Source organism: Lycium barbarum, chromosome 11, assembly GCF_019175385.1.
Source record: "Lycium barbarum isolate Lr01 chromosome 11, ASM1917538v2, whole genome shotgun sequence".
NCBI classification, from domain to species: domain Eukaryota; kingdom Viridiplantae; phylum Streptophyta; class Magnoliopsida; order Solanales; family Solanaceae; genus Lycium; species Lycium barbarum.
The window spans coordinates 79312425-79322782 of NC_083347.1; the positions used below are offsets into that span (position 1 = coordinate 79312425).

The window sequence follows — 10358 nt, forward strand, 5'->3', positions numbered from 1 at the left end:
CCATATTCATACCTAACGATTTTTCACAAAGTGGTGACGAAACGTATAACTTGTACAAATATTTTCATTTTTCAAGTCGATCCGATCCGCCTAGAAATACACATGCCCAGTTCAGATGGGATATGATTGCATCACGATGCCTAAGGACACGATCTAATAGATCGTTGTACCGAGTAGTTGGATCATAATCTCTTACCATAAAAATGGATGCATGTGTGGCAACACCAACTATGAGAAATCCACCAATCCACATGTAATGTGTGAACAATAACAGTTGTGTACCATAGTCAGTAGCTAGATACGGATAAGGGGGCATGGAATACATATGATGAGCTACAACAATGGTTAAGAGCCTAACATAGCTAAGTTAAGAGATAATTGAGCATGCCATGACGTTGTTAGGATCTCATACAGACTTTATGGCCTTGGAAGAATTCCTAACGTCGGAAGAACAAGTTCTTTCTTTGACCTTCCCGCGAGTTTCTTCTAGTTTGTGGGGAGTATATAGAAGTTGAATTTGGTATTTGGATATTTTTTGTATCAATGATCTGGCGAATTATCAATGATTCATTCTTAGATTTTTTAAGATTTTCTAAATGATGAAGAGATAAAAAAAATTTACTATTCTGAAATGTTGATTGTTATAGTAATAAAGGGTAAATCAATTGAGTATTCAACTTTTTAAAGTCTTTATATATATATATATATATATATATATATATATACATAGGAGTACATACGTGTCCTCAACATCATCATCATCATCATCATCATCACTTTCATTATATCCTTCCTTAGAGGATCAACTATCATAGGATGAGACCAATCGTATCGTGAGAATATCAAGAATCATGAGCTTTAGTGATTCTAGGAATGAAGTCATCTTGGAAGACTTTATGGAATTCACGTGAAGGTATACAATAATGGGATCATGCCTTAAGAAAGAAGGGTTAGCCTTACATACCACTTTGTCTTCTTAACTACCTAACGTTCACCTCCAAAGCTTGAGAAATCTGCATTTAAAAAGTTTTCATACCATGGTTAAGCCTTAAAGACACTCTTAAGTTCAATCTAGAATAATTCATGAGTTAACGAAAATTTAGCAACATTTCCCCTATTTCATCGACTTCCACCATATCGCAAAACAACTCCCCAGCAACTATAATAACATCCACAATATCATAATCAAGTAGTCATAGTCCATTAAGTCTCAAAATTCATTCTCATATTCAACTTATATCAACAACTCTACACCAACCCTTTGTACAATTGCATACAACACTTACTTGTCATCATTAATACCCTTCATAACAAGATTATATCCATAGCATACTAAGAATCACGACTCAAGTTATTTACTACTCAAAATATCATAAATTCTACATTTGAGCTCCATTTTCTACTTTCTTCCCTCACCCAAGTCATTCAACAACTAACATGCTTAAAAACATAAAATAGACATGAAAACCTTTTATCTCATAGGAATGAGCTTTGGATCAAGTTACCAACTTGTATGAAAACCCTAGCTTCAATACCAAAGAAATTCTTGAAGTCTACTAACCCTAGTGAGTCTTCCAACACATGGATATCTTGATTCTTTCCTCTTGATCTTTGATTTTTCTTGGGTTTGGTCCAATATATGTATGAGAAGGTTCTAGAGCTCTCAAGGGTTTGGGAGAAGTGGAAAATGAAAAATAAGAACAAGGGTAATCTATTTATATCCAAAGAACAAAGCTGCCCGACCAAGTTATACGGCCATTTATACGGTCCGTATAAATGGACCGTATAATCCCACCATGGAAACACCCTTCTCTGCCATGGTTATACGGACTATTTATATGGGCCGTATAATTATACGGTCAGTATAAGTGGTCGTACAACCCACAGTTTTTCGAAACTTTCTCTCGTTGATTTGTTCAACCTCCAATTCTTATAGAACCTTATTAACACTTACATAACACTTCATTAACCATCTAAGAGGCCCTATAGCTCTTCCTCAAGACACTACTAAATAAATATTAGCTCAATTATAGTGAAAATCTTTCCAAACATGACTTACATTTCACTTCCTTCAACGAACTTAGTTTCACATATTCATATGACTTCAAAATCTTATAGTACTCACTTTAAGCTATCTAATACTCTTCTTGATCCCGTAAGGACTTCATATTCACCTTAAGCTCGCATTAGTCTACTCACAATACAACAATCCGAAATTTTCGAGATGTAACAATTTGCCCTTGTTGACCCTTTTCTGAGGCCATCGAGTGGGTTTGGCGAGACTCTTAGTATTTCGAGCCTTTAAGTAAGGTGGGTTTGACCCATAGTTGACTTTTCAGTTAACAGACTTTTTTCAGAATTCCGTCGATTTCGAGAGGTCCGGATGACCGTTTGTGACTTGGTAGTATGTTCGGTTCGGTTACTAATGCACTTGGAAGCATTTTGAGACTTGGGTTGGAAACTTGGCTTTAGGCCATTGGGGGTTGACTTAGTCAAATAGACCTCCGTTGGAAATTCTAAGGCCGCGGATGAATTTGTAGCGCGTTTTTATGTGTGTATGTGTGTTTGTTTTGTATCTGTGAGGCCTCGGGTGATAGTCGGATTTCGGGTTGGAAATGATCAAAAACCAGAAAAATATGTTGTCTGGTGTCCGCCGCAACGACACCAGACTCGCTGCAGCATCCCTGCTGTAGCGGGTAAAGGATTTCAAGGCATGTCGCCCCAGCAGACAGGTGTTCGCCGGCAAGTCTAGATTTTGGCGTGGGCGCCACCGTGGCGAGCTCACTGCAGTGGGTAACCCTACTGCTGCAGCGAGTGACGAGCAGTGTTTCCAAATTTTTCTTAAGTTAAAACCCTTAAACCCTTTCATTTATCCTCATCACTTCATAAGCACTCTTGGGGCGAATTAATCAACTTGAAGGCTGAAACTTCTTGGAGATAAGATCTACGACCCTAGAATCTATCATTTACCTTCCTAGTTCACTATTTCATGCTTAGAATCATTAGAATCAAAATATAGAAGTCTAGTTTTATGATTATTTCTTGAATTGGGTTTTAGACTTCCTAAATAGAAATTGATGATGAAATTGACTAGAATAAACACAGAAAGTGATGAATTCATTGTTGTTAAGCCTAGTTCTTCCATTATTAGTGCTTAATTTGGAGGATTAAAGAGTTAGGTTTTGTACCCAAATTTGGGTGTTTCCCTTTAAATCCGAGTTAGGCCAAATTGTGAGTTGATTTAGCAATTGATTTGTGGGTTTGATCACCTACAGCTTGAATTGCATATTCCATCCTTCAATTTCCCGTTTTACCCTTGTGGGCCCGTTTTCCCAATTCCTTGGGTTAGAATTTGACCTAACTAAACGTTTAGCAGTATAGGTGTTTTTGTTCATGATTTCTAAAATAGAATTAAAATATGAATAGACTTTGAGTACTTGGAAGCGCAACGAAAAGGCAAGGCCCAGGTTTGATCGTTCGAGGCTTCTGTTTGGCATTCCAGGTAGGTTACGACTTACCTTTTTTGTTAGAATTGGGTTAGCGAATCATACGTAGAGTTAGCGATTGTTGGAGAAAGCATGTAAACCTTCGGGTATGAAGTTTGGGTTGGAATACTTAGGTTGGTATTGTGGTTGACTATGGCTTGTCGCCTTATTGTGTACTATGGCTTGTCACCTTATTGTGAGTTGTTGGCTTGTTGCCACGTGATTGATTATTGAGTTGATTCTTAGTGATTGCTTTATGATTTGGAGAGAATATTTATCATTGTTGAGGTTGTTGGAAAAGAAGGTAAAGTTAAGATATTGATATTGTGATTGAGATATGTGTCCATGTGTGGCACGATTGATTTGATAAGTTATCATTATTCGTTGATACCATGCATTGTACTCAGTCTCATCTTCCATGATACTCTGATATGAGCTGGGCTTGGTATTGTTGTGTGATTGTGATTATTGGGCATTGTCTTGTAAACAGGAAGGAAGTGATTTATTCGTGATATTGTGATACGGGTCCATGTGTGGCACAATTGATATTGACAGATTCTCGTGATATGTGTCCATGTGTGGCACCATTTATATTGATGGATTATTATTGGCATTGATATCATTCATGCATTTATACTCATGCATTTGGATCGGGTTGCGCGCCGCAACATATTTTATACATATATTGGATCGGGTTGCGCGCCGCAACATATTTTATACATCTATTGGATCGGCTTGCGCGCCGCAACATATTTTATACATATATTGGATCGGGTTGTGAGCCGCAACATATATTAAACCTATTTTGGACCGGGTTGCACGTTTTGCAACACAGACACACACACACACACACACACACATATTGGATCGGGCTGTGCGCCACAGTAGGTACATGGACTTCGCGGGTCCCCTGTGGGTCATGACTGTCAAGGCGTAGATATCATCCGCCTGGAGCATGTGTGTATCATTGCATTCATAATTCATTCACTCATACATCTGATTTCTGGTAGTGGTTATTTATCGTATTGTACGGTGCTCGTGAATATTGACTTCCTGGTTGTTTACTGATTTGAGATCGTCGTGTGCCTGATTATTATATATTTGGGAATTGATGGATTCGAGGAGTAGAGACTTTCTCCTAGGTTGAGACTTGAGGTTACAGAGTGACATTGTTGGTTGTACTAGTGTTTATGGTTATTCTGTGGAATCGTGGGAAACTTGGGAAGACTTGAGTTTAGGTGCTTCACCATAGGCTATGATTCGGCTATTTGATCTTTATGTACTTAAGTTATTATTCTTGGAATGTGTGGTGTTTATACCTGATAGTGAGCATGTCTATTCTTCAGTCTCTCCCTTTATATCTGTTAACTAACTGTTATCGGCCTATGATGCCTACTCAGTACTTGTTGTTTGTACTGATGCTACCTTGCTACACTTCTTTTCATAGTGTAGAGTTTGAGACAGGTTCCACTTCCACTTCTCGAGGCTGATTTTCGAGGCCTGGCTTGCGAGTATCTCAGGTGAGCATCTGACGAGTCGCTAGGCTCATCTATCATGTCTTTATATTCCATCATTCAGACAGCTTTTTATTTGACTTTCAGGCTTGTATATGTGACATTCTTGTAGTTGCTCATGTACGAGACAGACTAGTTCCTTGGGGATTTTATTTTTTTCCGCACTTTTTCTCCTTTAAATGATATTGAGATTTATTTTTATTTACATTGTTCTTCCACATTTATAGTTGTATGCTAGTTAAGAGAAGGGTCCACCTACCAAAGTGGGAAATGGTAGGTGCCCGCACGACTAAGCGATTTGGGGTCGTGACACCTTCCTTTTGAGGTAATTTAAAATCTTACTCGATCTTTGGTGACGTAGACTAATAAACAGAGTTATTTGCAATTAGAAGTAGTAAATGGTGTCATAACGCACCTTAACCTGTTAGGTGGCGATTCTTTTCTTCACTAAAAGAGATGTCACATGTCGAGACCCGTTTTTCGCAAAGAAATGAGGTGTGCAATATGTATATAACTGTATAAAGTTTATATTTTTTTTAATTGTAGAAATTCAGATGGAGAGCATAAGGAGCCGAACGAAATACCATAAGGATAGATGTACATCCTTTTTTAAAAAAAAAAAAGTAAAAGTTCCTTTGACCTATACATTACGTAAATACCTTCCTTGAATAATCACATTTCAACTTTGAATCTAAAATTAAATTTCATTCTTCTTCGTACTACTCTCAATCCCTCCCTGTTCAATGAATCTTCTCTTTCTTCTTGTTTCTCCATTTATGGGAAGGACTCGTTGAAACCAACCTCAACCAAAAGTTAATGTGTACTGTACATATTCTTGATCAAAAGGGGGAAAATATAAAGGAGGAGGGCTAGCAGATATGGGGAAAAAACCATACTTTGTATTTCCTATCGGATATATATAGAAAGATTTGATTTAATATAGGAATTGTTCATCTTCCATAAAAAATACTCCCTCCGGTTCAAAATAAGTGTTGCACTTAGTCTTTTTTACACTCCTTAAGAAAAAACGAGGAAATTAGTTGAAAGGGGTCTTTATGAAGAAAGCATTAACTTCTAAAAAAAATGTATTTTTATTAAACTACTCTTAATTAATTAGACTCTTGCTTATTCATTGCCTTGAGTAAATAAGGACAAATGGAATAAATAAAGTTAATTCCTTTTTTTATTATGCAAGTGGATACTTATTTTGAACCAAAATAAAAAGACTAAGTGTACACTTTTTTTGAACCGGAGCAAGTAGATCAAAGAAAGGTACATATTCAAAAATGTTAGGAAAAAAAGAAGGTAATCCTTATCTAATAGAGATGTCACATCAATCTCTTAATGCCCAACTTTCACGATCCGACTAGGGCCATAACGGGTACCCGGGACTAACCACCGAGCACCACTCATTCTATTACTCATCATACTCATTAGACACTTCTTTAATATTCATGTGCTCATAATCATAAGAAAGTCATTTTTCATTTGGAAACATAAATACCTTAATATACATAAGCTCTTCGGCTATCAAAATAATATATATACAATAGGGACATCATGAGACCATACTACCCACACATGCGTATCTACGAGCCACTACTAGAGTACTAGACATGTGGACGGGACAGGACCCCGTCATGCCCAAAATACGTATATATATATATATATATATATATATATATATATATATATATATATATATATATACACACACACAAGAATAAACCAAATAGCACCTCTGGAATAGTGAAGTGCTCCTGTAAATCTACTGATAACTCCTACGAGTCTGGGTCACCTCCCTGTCTACCTGTGGGCTTGAACACAGCGTCCAAAGAAAACGAACGTCAGTACGAACATTGTACTGAGTATGTAATACATCAACAATAACAATACATCAATGAAATAAGGAAGCATCAAATAAGGAGCAACCAGTAACTGGCCATCAACTATAAAAGAAATTATGCATGCTGGCTTACTCCATAATCATCATCATATCATGTATGCATATATGTATAAGCTGCCCGACCATATAGGTACGGTGTTATAATCATTAGCCCGCGTCCAGGCCTCCCGCGTCTGGGGTACCATATCATGCTGCCCACTAGTGGTGTCTGCCCATGCCACCTAGACATGGTGTATACGCTGCCCGCCTTAGCGGAATCTGCCCGGCCATGTAGGCGCGGTGTAATAACATCATCATATACTTGTCATGAATCATGCATAAAACTCAAGACAACTATACATCTGTCGGGGTGACATAAGGTCGTGAACCCCCGATTCCATTATGGAGTATTTATAAGCATTCTGCCTCACCTTGAAGGAATTAGCATAGAAGGTGAGTGTTTCAATGAACAACATCAATGGATCATAATATGGATCATTAGCCTTGTAGAAACATAATATTATAGGCCTTAGAATCTTTAGACTTAGACTCATCATCATCATTATCGCACTCGTAACATATCTCTTATCTTATCCCATATGGCTATTCATGAGCATAGACTCTTAGTTTTCCGGAAGGTAGGAAAGTCATGAAGATATAGGGAATATCGTGCCATAATAATCATGCCTTAGAAAGAAGGGACTAGCCTTACATACCTCTTTCGTTTAACAGTTTTATCGCTTGATCGTTCTCCTTCGATTCTCGCGTTTCTACCTTCAAGAGGATTCGCATCAACATTAGTTAATCGATTATATGAACGTGTTACTATTGCTAGAGAAAATTGGGCAACATTTCCTTTGTTTATATAACTTTCCTCATTTTACATATCAACTCCTAACATCCATCACAACATTCACAATATTATACACAAAAATCATCATTCATCTACATTATCCACACTTCACAATTTCACTTCGATTCCTCCATAATCGTGGTCATAATTCGCTATCGTGTTTTCTCAGATATAATACTTATCCCATGTTCTAAATTTCACTTATAGCATACTTATAATCACAACATATTAATATTCATAATTCACTCCAAACTACTACTCAACAATGACACTATTCCCACATTCATGACCCAATTTCTACATCCTTCTACAATCCAAATGTTTTAACTTTTCAATACCTTAAACAACATGGAATGATCATAAAACTCACTTTAGATAATGGAAGAATAAGCCTTGAGTGGAAATTCTTTTCTTGCACCAAAACCCTAGTCCACTGGAATTTCTTGGTTTGGATGAACTTTGATATGTTTCATACACTTGATTTTGTGGGTTTGAAGAAATTGATCATAGATTTCTCTTCGGTTCTTGTGGGTGAAGAGTGGAGAGGATTATAGAGTGTTCTTGAGGTGTGGAGAGGAGAAATGAAATGAATTAAATGAGAGAGAGGGTCCTTATATCATTTTAAATTCTGACCCGACAAGAACATACGGACCAACATACGGTCCGTACATTTTATACTGACAGTATGTCTAGACCGTATGTTTGGTCCAGTGAAGACCCTCATTCTGGGCAGAACATACGGTTGGACATACAGTCTGTATGTTTTATACGGCTAGTATGTTTGGCTGTATAATGCCCAGCTTTCCAAAGTTCGTTCTCGTTGACTCGTTTGACCTCCAATCCTTATGGAACCTTCTTGACACTTGTTTAACACCTCAATACCAATCCAAGGGACATTATCACTCTTCTCCAAGACATCATTACGCCATCCTTAACTTGTCACTCGTAATTCTTACCCGACACCCAACATATCCCTTGCTTTCTTTGACAACCTTCTTCCCTCACCTCAAATGTCTTTAAAATTTCGATTAGGGTCATCAAATGTTATTTCTTAGTTATCAAAACATTGTATACGTCGTGCCCTTCGTTAGTCTATTCACTGTACGTTAACGGGGAATTTCCAAGGTGTAACACCAAGTATATATGTAGTTTTATATATAGACTAGCCAGTGATGGCCACGGGCCCAACAATTGATTTTTGATACATCGTTAGATTCCTACAGTGCAATTACCCTATCAAAATTCCTTGAAGCTAGGAAGAGGATTTCTGATATATTATATCATTGAAACTATAAGCAGATGCAAAAGTTGAGTAGAGTACTTATAATATCAAAACAAACTATTTTGCGAACGCTAGATATTATGCATTATCAAGAGCGCGACGCCGTGCAATTAAGCACAAATGCATTCACGAAATAAGAAGATCTAACGGAGGATAGGAAGAAGATTTCTGAACATACAACTGATTATTATGTAAAACCTTTGTCAACCTCCCCTGCTGATTGATATCAAATGAACATTTGATCAAAACCCATAGACTGAAATTGTTATCACTTTTCAATGGCCACAAACATAAATATATATCACATGATTCACACGCAAGAATAATGAAGTAACCAAAAAATGGTTGATCTTTACATGCATTCTTTACATCAGTAACATCACATATGGGAGAACTATAAGCATTTTATACTATTTACATATAAGCAAACAGTGATGTGTATTCCATGTGTTGTTTAGTCTTCTTCTTAGCCTCCTTAGAAGCTTTTGTCAGAAAATACCTGTATGATTACGAAGTTATGATCGATTGTAAATGCTCATATCCCAAACAAAGAAGCAATGAAATAAAAGGCAACAGACATCTGAGTTTGCTCATAGTTAGCTTCCAATCAGTAAACAACAACAAAGACCGGGACTTTAAAGTCTTTGATTAATATGATACAATAACTTTTAGAGGACATCGTTGATTAACTCAGTAGACAAATACAACTTTGAAAAGCCAGTTAGTTGAAACTTAGCATGCTTCAACAGAGTGAAAAGCCAGTTAGTTGATTTCGAGAGTACATTCCCAGGAAAATATTGTCAACCCTGCAATTTGCTAATAAACCCTATACACCATGAGGCTATATCACTAAAATCATATATGCTGAATCAAAAGAGAAGTAGTTTATAGAGATTCACCAATGTAGACGTGAAAGATAACATTCAGAAAAGTACCTGACTGAAAAATAAGCACCAAATGTGTTTTTGTCATCTCATATTGCATCATAGTAGGGGTCTTCATAGGAAACATCAACATCAACTAACAGAACAAAATTCAAAATTGGAATTCAAAACATGTTGCATTAAAAATAGAGCTCCTTACATCAAATTTTTAGCCTAATTTGTAACAAAAAACCATAAAGTTCTGATAGCAGAGGGTACCTTGTTTGAAATGCTAATATAGACTTGTCCTGTATAGCGGAGATTAGGAGGAGGGGGAAGACTTCAGTAATTCAATCCTCTGATAAAAATTAAGAGGGGAATTAGATTTAGTAAAATTCTATAATTTTGAAGTAAACAAAGTTCTACCGAATGAGAAAAAGCATTAATACAATCGAGTTAATTAACAAGATATACTC

General features: G+C 36.8%; 1 long non-coding RNA gene across 1 annotated transcript; it reads right to left on the reverse strand.

Annotated features, from left to right (window-relative positions):
• Window positions 1-9342: 9342 nt before the first annotated feature.
• LOC132620306 (uncharacterized) lies at window positions 9343-10001 on the reverse strand. The gene is made up of 2 exons (XR_009574763.1): window positions 9955-10001; window positions 9343-9518 (listed from the first exon to the last, which is right to left on the reverse strand). It is a non-coding gene; the product is annotated as an uncharacterized LOC132620306 (long non-coding RNA).
• Between the last annotated feature and the right edge of the window lie 357 nt (window positions 10002-10358).